This window comes from Nannobrachium achirus, assembly GCF_963921795.1.
Source record: "Nannobrachium achirus genome assembly, chromosome: 9".
Taxonomy (NCBI): domain Eukaryota; kingdom Metazoa; phylum Chordata; class Actinopteri; order Myctophiformes; family Myctophidae; genus Nannobrachium; species Nannobrachium achirus.
Genome location: NC_137818.1, coordinates 38,559,812 through 38,576,403, shown reverse-complemented (window position 1 = coordinate 38,576,403; position 16,592 = coordinate 38,559,812). Strand labels below are relative to the sequence as shown.

The 16,592-nt window shown below is 40.3% G+C and overlaps 1 protein-coding gene across 1 annotated transcript in view; it reads left to right on the top strand.

Annotated features, from left to right (window-relative positions):
* The window catches only part of tshz2 (teashirt zinc finger homeobox 2), a gene marked incomplete at both ends in the record, with an annotated part of 53,778 nt that overhangs the window by 3,112 nt on the left and 34,074 nt on the right, over positions 1–16,592 (top strand). The gene's annotated exons all lie outside the window — the stretch shown is intronic.

Sequence of the window (16,592 nt, the reverse complement as noted above, 5' to 3'; positions counted from 1 at the left end):
GAAATAAGACCGCGGAAGATGCAAAGGAATAGGTTTCTTTTTTCTGTGGGGCTCTTAAAGATGCAGTGCCCCTCTCAGTGGAAATACTATTTTGCAAGGCATTGTACAATAAATAAATAAATAAGACCCCTCCTCAGCTCAAACATTAATTCAGAGGACATTTGGTGTCCAGGGTGCTTCTTTACTCCTGGGGGAATTGTATTATTAATAGGCATATTTGTAAACTTGAGACTATAGACACAAGTAAAGGCCAATTGTATTTGATTTAGTGTATGGTAATTTAAAATGACAATTACTCTATCCTATGATATAGGATGCACTTTGGATTTTATCATTCAGAGCATATCACAGGGATAGGAACCTAGGAGTATCATCAGTATGTTACATACTGTACATTTCACCTTTTATATATAGTGCAAACCTAAAGCCCTATAAGTGCTTGAGATACATTGCTGAGTGAAGGGGCCATATGTCATTTTGCGGCGGTGGAAGTATTTTCTCCTACTGTTTTTTATTTTTTTTTACACTAGCTCCGTGCCTCAAACCGTTAGCCCAATTTGCTGTTAACAAGATAAATTGGAGAACAGACAAAGGCATTAAGTGTTGCAGTGCCAGCTAGTGACTGACAGCAGCTTGTGGGAATTGGCTAGCAGGAATTCCTCCTAAGTGGTTTGTTCTGGAAACATCCTACGATCAAGGCAGATGTTGTTTATCCAGTTTAGGTAAAAAGGAAAAAAAGGAAGTCCAATTTGAATGACAAAGGCTCAAAGGAAAAGTGCATCATATTCAAAGGGTGTCCTAGTTTTCATAGCAGATTACAACCCTTGTGTTTTTGTTTTATCACTGCACTGTCCTTCTTTAAGTGGAATTGTATAACCCTTTATTTTTATTTACCCCCCAAGGATAATGATGATTGTGGTGGTCATCTTTATCATGGATGCACACGATTTTAGTATATCTAACTCCACTCCATGTTGCTGATGTATTGATTTACTGTAGGCATACATTCCAAAGCAAAGAAATCAAGCAACGACAATTGATGATAACAAAGGGGCAAAATTGCATTTGTCCTTGTTAAACACATTTTGATCATTTTCATACTTGATTTATTTTATTTAGTGAAAGATGAATACTTGTCTGCATATGGGAGTAGGTTACAGTAAGTGTTCTGGAGCATAGTCGAGCCTGTTACACGATAGCATCTATTGCACACTGACCAATACTATACCTTTAGCGTCTAGATATTTTGTAATATAAATATAGGTAGAACAAAACAATTCAATTCTGCAAAATATGATACTTGAAAAATAAATACGTCAAAATACGTGAGCATGAACATGGGGTTTTATTTGGCCGTAACCCTGAACTCCCATCCTATTAAAAAAAGAAAAGAAAAGTGAGGTTGTTGTAGCATTTGATCAGTACCTACTACCTAAGTTTTCTTAACCCCTACCAGATTTTCTGTTGTAAATTCGTGCCCAGCTGAACGTCCAAGTCACACCAGTGATTTTATCAACAACAGTCTCTGTAGTTCTCTCTAAATCTTTTTCGGTTGATGTCAACAATGACAATAATATGATCTTTTTTTTTTATCAGATCCAGCCATGACATTTCAGTGGGCTTTATGAGCACACCATACCAAATACTTACATTTTGTTGCTATGCTTGCAATTTTCTGGCTTGTAAAAGCTCCCCACAGAGATACAGGTATGCAGGGGTGTCGCACCAAATTCTGGGCCCTGGGTACTTTTAACTATTGAAAACTAGCAGATATACAAGCTCGTCGTGCTGCGAGCTTGTAGATCTGCTATTTTTGAAAAATCTTGAACATTAAATGTTCAAGATTTTTCAAAAAAATACTTGCACAAATTTTGTGCAAGTCTTTGAATATTTCAAATCCTTCTAAGGTTTTTTGAAAAACCTATGTTTCTATGTTGGTGCTCAACCTTTTTCATGTGAAGGACCCCCAAAAATGTTCCAAAATAGCAGATCTATAAGCTTGCAGCACGGCACTCGACTTTGTATATCTGCTATTTTTCAATACCTAAAGTATAAAATAATTAAGCCCCCTATACGTTGGGCCCTAGTAACTCAGTCCTACTCCCCCCCTTGTGACGCCCCTGCAGGTAGTGTGTGGTGCTCCCCTTTTTTTAGTGAAGTTTCTCCTCATCAGCTTGTTTTTTTTCCCCCTCTTCTTCTCCTGTGCAGTAATATTTCTTATAGCAGTAAAAACAAAAAAAAGTCATATCAGGTTGGTTTCTGGTGTGATCTCATTGCATTCTCTCTCCCGCATGCCAGCGGAGGTGACAGGTGTGGATAGCTAATAGTTTGGGAAAGGCTTTTGTTTGTGTGAGAGGCAGACAGGGTGGTGCACTGTCTAGGTGATAAGAACCAAGACTCCTGTGCCCTCCAGCACAGTGATCTCTCTCCTCCCGCTCTTCGCTCTCCTTGTGTGGAGAAAAAAAAAAGGGCGGCTGTTATGATTGGTCTCAAGGCAAGTGCCTGTGCAGCGTTGCACCTCACTACAGCAACCGCTCATTCACCTTGCCTTCCCTCTGAGACCTGCACTAGTTTCCAGGCAAATGACACAATTTGATACGCCGTTGGGGTGATTCATGTAGATAATGTTTCCATGTGATCATCACTGCAGAAAAAAGGGGACTATTTCTTGTTATGATGATTTTTTTCTTCTCCTCATTAAGTCTGACAATAACTAGAATATTGGGAGAGTTTATTGCGAGCAGACTAAAACTCATTATTTCTGCTAGACATCCCAAGTACAAAAGAAATTATGTTATGGTATTTTGTCCAGGTCCCTACAGATATAATGATTTACAGAGCCAAATGGGGAGGAGACTGAATAGCTTGGGTAGTTCATTTATAAGGACTTAGAGGATGAAAATGGAGGGAAGCTTGCAGTTAATATAATAACACAGTGGTCCGGGTATTGATTACACAGAGGAAGCATGTTTAAGGTAAAGTTCCCTGCAGCTCACGAGGCAAGGTAAGAACACAATAAGCATTCCTAGTACACTGTAGTAATCATCGTCTTCGTCAATTTACCCAAGAGCATGTCATTGCTTTCTTTCTGTAGATTACACAGTGAGGAGGATGCGCACATAAATAAGAGCATCCATCTGACAAGAATTGATCTACAGAAAGTATAGTTAGTCAGAGGATCTATAATGCTGAGTATAGGATTAGTCAGTTGTTAAAAACAATCTCTGTTGGACTGGCTGATTTGTTAAATCACAAATAAGAGAATTGTAATAAGAGAAGTATTGTATACTGTTTATTGTCAAATATAATGTGCTCAATAAAACAGATATTAAAAAAAAGAAAAAAAAGAAGAAGAAAGTGCAGTTTGCTAATTTATCTACAAACCAAGGAATCAAAATGTAAAATTGCCCCTGAATATGAGAGGACCAAAACACAGAGAAAACATTAATCTTAAGTTATTCACGGTGTACCTGATTTGCTTCTTATCAAATCCTTAATGAGCTTCAATTAAGATTTATTATGCAAATTAACCCTCGGCAGCGACTGACTGCAGGAGCAGGAGCTATGACAATATTGTGCTAATGGTGTGATCTGTAACAATTACAAAGGTAAACTGCCGTCACACTGCACGCTCCGTTAGTCTCAAACAGGTCACTTCTCTAAAATTTGTTTAAAAAAATGTGTTCATTGTTTAGGCAGCTCTTGAGTTCGAGTCTTTGCCGAGTTATTTAACACAAAGGGCACTATTTTCGTTCATGCCTTAGCCCTTATCCCTAAACTCTTTTGCTATTTTTTACTATTTTGAAAAACATTTTTTAAATATTTCAAATAGCTGATCTACCAGCTCACAACGAGTCAATGTAGATCGACCATATGACGGCCAACATTGTTTTCGACGTTCCCTGCCACGCTTTCAGAGATTTTCACTAACCTCTGGGAAATCATAGATTATTCCATGTTGCTCTGATTTGCTCGCGACATGTGACCTTCCAGTTCCCCCGGACATAATTGGTGATCCATAGGCTAGCGAACAGTACCACCTAGTGTCACTTTCCACCACTCCTCCATAGATTAACCTTTTTTCCCCCTAAAAAAAACAGAAATGCTGTTTTGTTCCGGTGACGTCATCAACGTGTCAGGTGACCTTCCGGTTGCCACGGAAATGGCGGACAGCGCCATCCAGAGTCAAAAGTTAGGGACTCGTGCAACTCGTCGGTGGCAGCGTGGACCATTGCGAATAACTTGTGCAACTCGGTTTACGGCATTAAATGATTTAAAATGTTTTACAAAATAGTAAAAGAAGTTTAGGTATAAGGGGTAAGAAGGCATGGACAAAAATATAGGCTACAGTAGCTCAAAGTTTGTTACTGTTACCATATTGAACAAATGCATCTCAGAGGCCCCATCACTTCCTCTTCCATATTTGATACAGGAGCACAGCATTACTATGAATGGAAATGTCCGTTCTATACTATCCATTTATTTCTATGTAAACAAACAAAATTTAGACAGGAATTTAAAAAGGGGGTGTAAAAGTGCTAACCACTTTCAACCTGTCAAATCCCTTTTTTTCGGCCGATCCACAAGCTCACAATGCAGCGCATTTCGGCATGTTGTATGCTTTTAGATTGGCTATATTTTTGCCACGCGTGTTCTTTCTTACTAGTACAAAATAGGGCTTAAGAGGTTTTGTTAGTATTATACATTGTTTAGATGTAACTTTTGGATTTTAACATCCAACATACTAGTCCCAGATTCAATCATGTTATGACATTCAATGGCTGGCCACGGTGAGGTTATCACTGTAGGAAGTGCTTGTGGACACCTCACTGTAACACTGTATGAAGTTGTGAACCTTGCACCTCTTGTAACTTCATTTAGCATGAGGCTGATGGGTTGCCGACAGTTTTATAGCCAGCGTGTTTTATGAGTTGTCATGCAGTGCAATTACATAGGACCTAATTTGATGAATCTAGTCAATGTTCCACCGTCTCCGTTGACCTTGCTGCCCCATGCTCGCCGTTCTCTGCACAGAGGTCAAATGGAGGCTTTTAGGCTTTCCTCAATTCAATCACACACCGCTAAGATAATGCTTGCACATGCACCTTGTATTAGATCAAATCAAAAGCGTAGTTATTTGTGAGGAGCAATTAGAAATTAGTTTTAGGCATAAATGTTACTCGTATTTCCAAACTCTTGTTGCATTTGGAGCTGACTCTTATAAGCAGTTCCTCAGTGTTGTTGATTACAGACAGTAAATACTCATAAATGCAGGCACACCTCCCTAGGACCCCACAGTGAATTAATTGACCTAAAGCATTTAACTCTAACTAAAACATATCTACTGTAAGTAACAGTGGACAATTCTAAGACATAATGTAGGCCTAATCAATAGAGTGCTTCAGATAGAGGAACGCGGTACAGACTGTGTGTACAAGTCATAAACTTGCAAGCCATGCCCACCATAGAGGAACATGTGGGAGAATGCACCTCCATTGAAATGTATTTGATAGTTTTGTTTTGATATTCAGTAAATCACAGTACGGTTCAAAGCAGCAATGCAATGTTTAGGTTAAAAACACTAATAATGAGATACATCAAGGTTGCTTTTGTGTGATAGACTTTTTCTCACATTTGTAAAAAGTTGTAAAAATGATGCCACATTACACATGTACCTTTAATGAGTCTTTAATAATCTTGGATGTTTTACGAAAGAGACACAGGAAACAGGATGTTAGCTAATTAAATGCATAATTCCTGATCACAATTAATTCAAAGAGAAGCCAACTCTTTTTGGCTCCATGTACAGTGAATGCATTATTTGTTGTTTACCAACCAACTCTGTGATGGATATGTCAATAAAACACTGATCGAGGTGACATATTTCAGCCTGTCAGCACGCATATTGGAGAGGCTCTTTAGATTGATTCAGTAATTTATTTGAAACTTGATGTTAGACAGACAAACTTGAGTGGAAAGGGTTTAGAGTATACAGTACATATAGTACTTGCGCAGAAAATGTGCGAGGCTTGTAATAATCATGAACTGTGAGCTCACTGATATGAATCTAGGTTTACATAGTGAGAGGTATTTGGTCTTTATGGAAGTGTTTACAGTATAAAAAATAAATATTGGCAAAAATGCCAGAGATTATTAAATGGTTATTGAAACCTCACATTCTTCTTTAAAATATCTTGCTCTGATACGACTAAAAGTGATGAGTTAATAGGTTTGACAAATTTGACTTTTCAGATAGGATGCTGTCTAAATATGCTTCTTGGACATTATGCTTATGTTAAATGAATATTATCGTTGGGTGGATGTTGATGAACTAACCAGCTACCGTGAATAAAGAGATATCGGGTGTATATAAAGTGTTACATTAAATAAATATGTTAATGTGTTTAACCTCAAACCACATTCAGAGTTAGCCCTTACAAAAAGTGAGTAGGTCTGTGTTATGAAGATAGTGTGTGCGTGCTTGCGTGCGCGCGTGCGTGCACACACTAGTATTATTAAGTGTAAGTGTAGTCTTATAAAAAATACAGAGCACTAGCCAATACAACCCAAATCCTCTAACCTACAGTAAGATAGCTGTTCTTGTTTTAAACCCTGTCCCCTTATTGGTGTGCCTTTTATGCCTCGCCTGTTTGCCTGTACAGTATGTGCTGAGCTAGTCTGTTGAAACTGCTTAATTGATACTCATTAAACAGCAGTGACAGCTTAGGTGTCCGTGATGAATGTGGAATAATTCTGTTGTACTTACAACTTGATTAGGGAGAAGCACACAACATATCAATGCTGCAGCCTATGGGTTGCTTTGTATATAAACTACTTTAAATAATCATTTTAATTTGTTGTGCTATCATGTTTTTATTGGAATTTTCTGTGCCTCTGTTATCCGAAAGAAACAGCTTGACAAAGTACAATTAAAAAAAAAAACATAAAACTAATCTAATGCATTGAATATCAACAGACTGACAGATTTTGATGACTGGGCACGTGTAACTTACTTAACTTCTGCAGAATTAATGCAAAATGCAAACTTTAGCTAAAAATATGAATTATGTTGACTTTATATTTATTCTTCTAGTGCCAGACATTTCCACAGAATTACATAGCCAGCCGATGACAAGGAGATGAAAAATGTGCATCCTGTATCATTTCAGTTAGAAATTAGAGGCAATTGGAATTGGTTCAAAATTGACTGTCTTTGTAATGAGTGTATGACGAATGGCATAATTTAGGGAAAGAAAATGAATGCGGGGAAACCAAAAATATTATTCTGCAGCATTTTATATGCCATGATATGCCATGAAGATGAACTAATTTCACTAAATAACCCAGGAAATCTGCTCATAATGTTTTCCTGCATCATCATAAAAAACATGTTTCACAAAGTGAAGACAGGTCATTGGCTATGCGATTACTATAGGGTTGTGAGCTTATTTCACTGCCTGTTTCTTTCTTTCTTTTTTTTTTCTTACCCTTTTTTTCCCCGGATACCCCCCAGAGAACATGCTACATTAAATTCATATCATTAGCAAATTTTAAGGCCCACGTAGCCTCTCACACTGCTGACATCTGATTAAAACCAATGCCCCACGCCACAACAAGGAAGCCATTTCTTCTTCCCCGTTCTTGAGGATATATAAAAGAGGGGGAATTTCCGTGGAGGATGGATTTACAACTTCATCCTCACATGATTAATATTACACAGGGAGGGCTTTGTACAGGAAGCAGCATGTCTAATTACGGGCCAACTGTATCTGACTGAAAGCAAACACCGTGCCAGTGCACTGCCCTGTGGGCGGGGCACGCTGACGTAACAGTTCGCATGGGCAGGGGTGTCGCACCAAATCCTGGGCCCTGGGTATAGTACAAGGATTCACTGCGTTATTTTGTTCTTTAACTATGGAAAAATAGCAGAGATACAAGCTCACAGTGAGGCACCGAGTGCCGTGCTGCGAGCTTGTAGATCTGCTATTTCTTTTTTTCTTTTTCTTTTTTTTTAAACCTATGTTTCTATGTAAAGGTGGTTGCACAGTGCACTGCGTGTTTTCGTTGCGTTTTGGAAATCCGAAAGCCATAGGCCAGGGAGAGAGAGAGGAAAGAGAGAGAGAGCAAGGGACGAAAATCGAAAAAAATCAACCCTGGTCCGAAAATAAATACGAAACAGGCGGCAGTGTGCAAACGTGATTGACATAACGTGAGGTTGATTTTTTTATTCACGCACTCCGAAATTCACTCCGATATTCGGCCCGAAAAACGCAGCAGTGTGCAAAGACCTTTAGTGGTACTCAAACCTTTTCATGTGAAGGACCCCCAAAATGATATGTATTTGGCCACGGACCGGACCCCCATATCAAAATATTTAGTTCCAGGGACCCCCCCAGAAGCAACATTTTAGTTACGAATGTTTGCTTAAAAATACATATATTCAAAGATTTGCACACATTTTCACGACTTTTAAAAAATAGCAGATCTACAAGCTCGCAGCGCAGCACTCTTCCACTTCTCCCCCCCTTGTAACGCCCCTGCGTGGGTGTCGCGTGATGTCATCGTCGGCCCGGTGGTTCTCCCAGCTGATTGGGCGAAAGCAAAATCCCTGCTTTCGACACGGTTCGGAATATCAAGCCAGCTGGCTTTCAATAAAGAAGATGTACAGTATAGGGAAGTGGGATTCAATTACTCAAACCAATAAGGAAATGTCTTTCTCACACATTTATACAGTACATATTTCCGAGGTGATATTTCTCTAACGCAGATCTAATGATACAGTACCAGTCATCTCGGCAGCAATTAAAATTGGCCCCTCCTCCAGTACAAGAATTATGTTTCTGTCGGGCAGAAAAACTCATATCTCCATATTTTAACTTTTAATGTTTTGTTCCGCCATCAATCCTGAATTTGCCCGGACGGCTGTCGTAGAGGTCCGGTCACCTAGGCTGATAATGCAGCATGTAGGGATGGGACGATAAGCAATATTATCGTTTATTGTGATAAAAAAACTCACAATGATCGTATCGTGGAGATTTAATTTACCGTGATATCGTCCTCCGTCATGCACTGGGATCAATTCACCTTTTATTTGCCAAGCTGCAAATCCGGTACCACTTAAATCCTCTGTAATTGGTAAAAGGTACTTATAATATATACGTTATTTTTTTCACTCTCTATGAAATGCCATTGCCAAAAAATAGCCGATCTACAAGCTCACAACGCGTCTCAACGCGATGCGTTGTGAGCTTGTAGATCGGCAATTTTTTGGCAATGTTCCGCCCCAGGATAATGGATTTTGATTATCGCGATAATAACGTAAATCGTGATCGTGATATGAAAGTTTCATATCGTGGGTTCGAATCACGATCCCGACGACCTTTGCTGCGTTTCACTCCCCATATCTCTCTCTCCCCATTTCCTGTCAGTCTACTGAATTCTATCAAAAAAGTCAAGAAAAAAAAGGAAGAAAAATATCCTGAATTTGAACAGTTTTGGACATATGAGGTTTCCACCCAACAGCAACAATTTGTGGGCCTCAGAGCACCTCATATATCTCAGCCCAGACATTCAAGACGTTGCTCGCCAGGCCAATCGTATGTCATCGCTTCTATCAAGAAGAGACCCTGTTCTTCTTTTTACCAGTAAACCAGAACCATGTATTCATTCTTGATATTATGTGAGTGACAGGAAGGCTTCCAAAAGGAAACTGCAATAACAAAATGTGTTACACATGTTAGAGTTTTATGGCGAGGTCCTATGTTTTATGATGATGTGTGTGTGCGTGTGTGTGTGTGTGTGTGTGTGTGTGTGTGTGTGTGTGTGTGTGTGTGTGTGTGTGTGTGTGTGTGTGTGTGTGTGTGTGTGTGTGTGTGTGTGTGTGTGTGTGTGTGTGTGTGTGTGTGTGTGCGCGAGCATGCGTGTATGCAACTCTGCATATCGTCGTTGTCGGGTGAAAACCTTGTATGTCCAAAACCGTTCGTTTTGCATTTATCATTTTTAAAAAATGATTTAAACAAGTGAAAACAGCTGATCTACAAGCACACAACGCCTCGCACCGCGAGGCGTTGTGTGTTTGTAGATCTGCTGTTTTCACTACTTTTGTGCGACGGCCTTGTACGATGAAGCAGGGCTTTACTTTGCAAAAGAACGTACAAATTTGAAACTTGGAGATACGAGGATTCCGCCCGACATGTATGTACAGTATAGTGAATGTAGGCATCGAGTGGCATTTCACCTGATGGAGTGTGTGTGTGTTTGTGTGCGTGCGTGCGTGCGTGCGTGCGTGCGTGCGTGTGCGCGCACGCCCGCTGTGTGAATGTAGGCATCAGCTGAAGTATCTAACAGGCCCGCTTTTCACCCGAGGGAGTGTAGTAAGAAATGGTGTTGGTGTTGCACTTGACTGTTGAATGGATTGTGTTTTTTCATTAGGCTGAGGATAATACAGATGTACATGTCAGCGGGAGCATGGTTAGAACTCCAAAGTCAAAGTGCACATCAAAGCATGCATGACATGCTGTAGCTGGATGATACTGTCACTTCATTATAGGGCTTTTTCCTCTTTAAAGCTGAATGTTTCTTCTTTATTTCTGTTGTTCTTAGGGCTCTTGTGTAAGATGTCATTTGTTGTTGTTTAAGTCATCAGGGGCCATATTTTTTTTTATTTTAGTGTGTGTGTGTGTGTGCGTGCGTGCGTGCGTGCGTGCGTGTGTGCGTGTGTGTGCGGGCACACGTGCGTGTGTGTCATGGCCTCTCTGTATGTGTCTTTGCGCGTGTGTGTGTGAGTGTGTGTGTGGAAAAAGTCATTGATATAGAACGATCTGTCAAAATAAGTCGTGTCCAATCCAAAACCGTTTAAGTTGTCAAGGACACATTTTCCTCTCTCCCATATCCTGACAAACATTGAGTCAGCAATTGTCTGTTGTATTTTCACTACTAGTATCTCATGTCCTCCCCCTCCAGGCCATTTTAAAGTTGTAGAAAGTGGTCATTTTCTCTGTGTCAGTAGGAGGTCAGCATAGTGGCGGTCAGCAGAGTCATTCAGTCTGCTGAAACAAAAGAATATCGGGAGCTCTCCAACTTTTGTGCACCATATTCTTGCCTGGCTGTCTGACTGCCTGTGTGTATACAGGGCTATACAGGAACTCCCCCAGACCAGGTCCGTATATGTGACTGAACTGGTCAGCACAGAGACTAAACGTCAGAAACATATACCATTATGGCACTAAAATATGCAGTTTTTTTAAGAATGTTTAGTTTTCACGGTTGCTACACTTAATACTACCAGTAAGATGCCCTGAGGGCGAGAAGCGACCTCGCCGAAAGGGCGAGGTTGTGCTGAAACAACAGACTGACACAATATGTCCATATATGGGCATTCCCAGATATGGGCTTAATATTGATGACATCAGGGAATGCTACGCACACCAGGTCCTTTTGGTGGTGCCGGCTCACGGCAGTATAATCTCAGAAAGTGTCTTAAAAAGACAGAAAAGTAGCCGCACACACCGTAGCCAAAGTGCCAAAGTTTTATTGTTGGACACAGAGATTAATTACCAACGTTTCGGCAGTACAACTGCCTTCTTCAGGGTATATGGAGCGTGACATGAGGCGGGACGCACGCACGCACATGATCTGCAGGTTTTCATACTAAATGCGATCTACGTTCTACGGTCGCAATAAAATAAGTATTAACCTATAATCATATTGTATATTGTATCGCTATTGTCAATGATATTTGCCATAAATATTGAGGTATGAAATTGTATATTGCGCGGCCCCAGCGTGTGTAGCTATGTGCACTAGGGCATTCAGGAATAGTGATTTTTAGTATTCGAATTATTCAACCTCAAAGTATTCGAATAGTCGAATATTCTACAGGACTGGCCAATCTGTCAAATATTAAGTAAGGAAGAGGCGAACATTGTGAAAATAGCCGCTCTACATGCTCACAACGCCTAGTGTTGCGAGGCGTTGTGAGCATGTAGATCTGCTATTTTCACATATATTTATCTGTGGAACCGAAAAATGTAATTTAAATGTAATACCTACAATTCCAAGTGCTCGTCAGTGTGGGGGTCCCCAGTTCAAATATGTTTATTTTGGGGGTCACGGTATAGAACCCCTGGTATAGAGCATTAACAAATTCATCCACCAGGAGCATTACAACTCATTCTTATGACTTCCTATCTAGCCAAGCTTTATAAACTATATTTTTAAAGAGAAAACTAAAAAATAAAAACAAGCGAATATTCGACTTCAGTGAACCATGTCGAATAGTGACTTTGATATTCGAATATTTGGTGAATGCACTAACGTGCACCCCCTTCCAATAGCACATTGACTTCATTTTTGTAGAGTTTCTGTCTGTATACATTATATGTAGGGTTTCTGTCTGTTTACCGTATACAGTAAGCTTATATGCAGGGTTTCCACACAGGTCTGGAATAATAGGATCTCAGACACATAAATTCTTTTTTTGCATTTGGACAGAAAACAGGACATCCCAATATGTACTGTAGCTCTACATTTATTATATAGTGATGTTGTTGCAGGTCTGCTTCTCATTTTATGATATGACCCAGCGGTCAGCCATACAGTCGGCATACCTTATATTTATTAACAAGAAAAGTCTTCAATTCCCAGTCAAGAAATTAAATTCTGGAAAAGTAGGACTCTTAAAGTGGAAAGAAAAACATACAGTGTAGTATGCACGCAGTAAAGTCTGAACTTGGAGAGTGTTGATTTAACTCTTTCAGAGTTAAATTAACTCTCCAGATTTAGCCGTGTTGTATGTGATTGTATGGATTTAGTGTACAGATGTGTCTGTCAGTGTGTCTGCATGTTTGTGTATTTCTTAAAACCGACTGTACGATAATGTTCCCATCTCATTGCCTGTCTCACTGACTTCTCAATGTTAATTTGTCAATTTCTTCCAAAATGTAAAAAAATAAGGAAAATGTACATGCTTTGGAAAATGGTCAGAAATAATAATAATAATTTGTAGCAATTGTAGAAATATTAGACCATGGCTTATATTATTATTTATTTGTCCCCACATCAACATCACATAACACCTTAAATAAACGCTAACAAAATACCAGTAAGACGCCCAGTGGCGTAACAACATTGTGATAGGCCCTGGTGCAGATATTTGTTGTGGGCCCCCCAACCCACCCCACCCACCCCTATATACACAAGCGCAAGTGACATTTGAAATGTTTATTTATGTCCACATAAGCAGAAGTACAAGAATGTACAAAGGACATAAACAATATCATTGCAGTAAGCACTGGCGCCTAACTCTGTCCCCACTAGGGGGAGCACAAAGCTAGGAGACATTTGGCAAAAAAAATTGTATTTCCGGTTATAAGGTCGGCCAAAATGGGTATTTTTGGGTATAAAGTCAACTAAAACGGGTTTCCTTTATTAAGTCATTTTCGGGTGTCTTTGGGGCTGCAGGGGAGGACCTGGATATGTTGCTTGGTGCGCACCTTTTTTTTTTAAATAGGCCTATAAACATGACCAGGGCTCTGACATGACCAAATAAATAGAACACTAGGTCTACAATGAAAGCCTTTCAGTGCTGCACATTAAATAGACACGACCCATCCTGACTGATTGACACACAGCTGACAGGTCTCAAAGGATGATTGGACAAATTATCATTCACTCGGCACTCCACCAGCTAGGGCCTAGCCTAGGCAGCTACTCAGCACCTAAACCCATTACCGTAATACTTGTTGCGGCCGCGCAGATGCATTCCACCGCCGAACGTCATTACCGTATTACCAAGTGTGGTCGCGCAGACAGATTTTTTTTTCTTTTTTTTTCCTCTTCCTTCATGGGCCCCTGTGTGTGTGGGCCCTGGTGCGGCTGTACCAGCTGCACCTCCATATTTACGCCACTGAAGACGCCTAAGGGTGACATGCAACCTCAAGGGTGAGGTCACGCCATGTCTTGGCCATCTGGCAAGGGATGTATATTACCGGACCAGTTACCCATATATGGAGATCCCTGGTACCCATACCGGTATATGGAGATCCATGTACTGTATATGGAGATAGTCTGTGAGACCGCAAACATGCTTACTCAGTTATTCATTATGTGAAAGTCCTATGACATCTATGACATCTGACATCATACAATACATACAATCCCTTTGATGCCCATATATGGAGATCCCTGTCTGTAGAACCAGCCACACAGATATGGGCTGTCTTGGCCATCTGTCTTGGCCATATATGGATTTTGTTAATGTGGTATGTGGCCGATGTGGCTTCCATATATGGGCATTCCCATATGAAGTCCTGTGATGACATCAAGGATCTCCATATATGCATAAAAAGTGATGTCAGAGCTTGATGGTAGAGCGTCAAACCCATAGACTGTAAAAAAGAAAAGAAAAGATGTGCTGTTTCTCATACTACGGTTGCAATAAAATATAAAAGAGTTCTCAGGCGGCCACTCTTCCGGTTACTGTTCTAACCATTTAAACTTTAGTCTAAACTTAGCTGACCATATTTCCATACACCAAATAGCTTTGCCGAAAATAGCTGACACATTGTGTGCTTGTAGATCTGCTGTTTTCCGTGAATGTTCCCCCCAGAATAGGGACGCTATGGTTCACGTGGCTAGTGTATCCCTGGAAACCACTGGCTGCGGGCCATCCTTCCCGAAAATGTAACCGGGGTCCCATCGACGCATACAGATTGTGGCTCTGGCCCAAATGCTGAGAGACCTGAGCAGGACAGTGGTTCAGTGGATGATGGGTGACGGACAGCTGCTGGAAGCAGGATGAATATAATCCTGCTTTCGTAAACATATTTTCGAGAATGTGACTACGTTTCCAGTGGTGCAAGGGTGTTAGGACTGGGCATTAATTCAGTGTTCCCCAAATATTAGTGGGTCACACCGCCATTATACAGTATGTGTCGTGAGTAAATATGTTTACTTTTCCTATATACAGTATACAGTATATATTAAAAGATTCAGAAAGAAAATCAAATGTAGAAAAAAACTCAAATTAAATTCCATACATTTTTAAAACTTTTTATGATGCGATGCATCGTGAGTGTGTATAGGCTATTTTCACTATTTTAGAAACCACATTTTCTGTTAATTCAGATCCGCCATCTTTGAACTTCCTATCCCGAAAAGAAACCGGGCTTCACTCGGTAGACCAAGTACCTAGATCTAGAAGCCCTAGAAGCATACCATATTTTATCATTAATTTTAAAGCGCATATCATCATCATAATAGTGATTGAAAACACATAATGATTGAAAACACAAAGTGTTGAAAATGTTTACCAAGGTAATAGAATCCAGACGAAACCTCGTTCACTCGAGTAAATTCTCTTGGAGCCTGCCTGCAGGAGGTGAAATAACGATATCTGCTGGGCCATTAAAGGGAACTTTACCCTTAAGAGATTCAGGAAGTGGGCTTCAGCAGAGATTACTTGCCACCTGGTTACACCCTCCCAGTGAAAGTACTGCGTTCGGCGCATATCTGTCGCATATCTTTCTGTGTTTATGCCTGTAGCCAATCAAGGACCAGCATTCTTGGTGACATCACCATCAACAAGTGCAACCTGATATAAATAACAAGGCGTGCTCTGCTGGCGCACAAGTGGGCCATACATGGCCACAAGTGCACAACATGGCCACAAGATGCAAGTTGGCGCAAGTTGAGCGCAATCTAGTTTTCTTAGCAATTATTCTACCCATACCTTTTCCGATGAATCGAATAATTATTTTCCATACATCAATGAATCAAGTAACCTCTTAAGCATTATTTGAAATTGTGTTGCACAATAGTGTCATGAAAATATACCAAGCTCACAATGCATCATGTTGAGCTTGTACATCTGCTATTTTAACATTTTTTAAATATTTTTCACCTATAATGACATGTCCAAAATAGGCTTATTAATTGATCATTTTACTAAGTTACTGATTATCAATCATTTCTTATATTCGATTAGTTTGATTAACTGTTGCACCCTAATGACGTGTATTCAAAGGAGACACATGGTGGTTGTCTGCAGACCTCCCAAAGACCAGCAGGACTATGAGGTACTGTCTCCTTATCCCAGGTCCACTCTTTCATCACCGTCTCATCCCTGTGGGACTGTTCTTGTTCTTCCTGGAGGCAGGTCACCTGGGACAACTGAGACTGCAGTTGTTTTTCTCCTTCACAGCCAATGTCTTCTCTTGAGGTTCTCTTGCAGTGCTTTCCACTCATCTTCCCAACAAATGTCTTTGGCGGCCTTTTTGTTTTTCCATCCATCTGTACGGCCTCTACAGTACCTTGAAGGTTCAAGGGTCAAGGTGTTCAAGTTTAATTGTTACTTACTTGCTTATGACAAGTACAAGTAATGATTTTGTTCCGGTCCCTCTTACATTATAGCAATAAACAGGATAATAAAAGAAAAATCACACCTCATGTGAAGTGAGCGGTGCTATTTAGGAGTTAATTTCATTAGCGTCCCGCGAAGCTTGGCCAATGTGACCCTGGGCGTGCCTTACAACAAACTTTGAGTGCTTTGTGACAAGATTTAGGCCAGATGTAGGCCACGCTTCAGAGCTCGG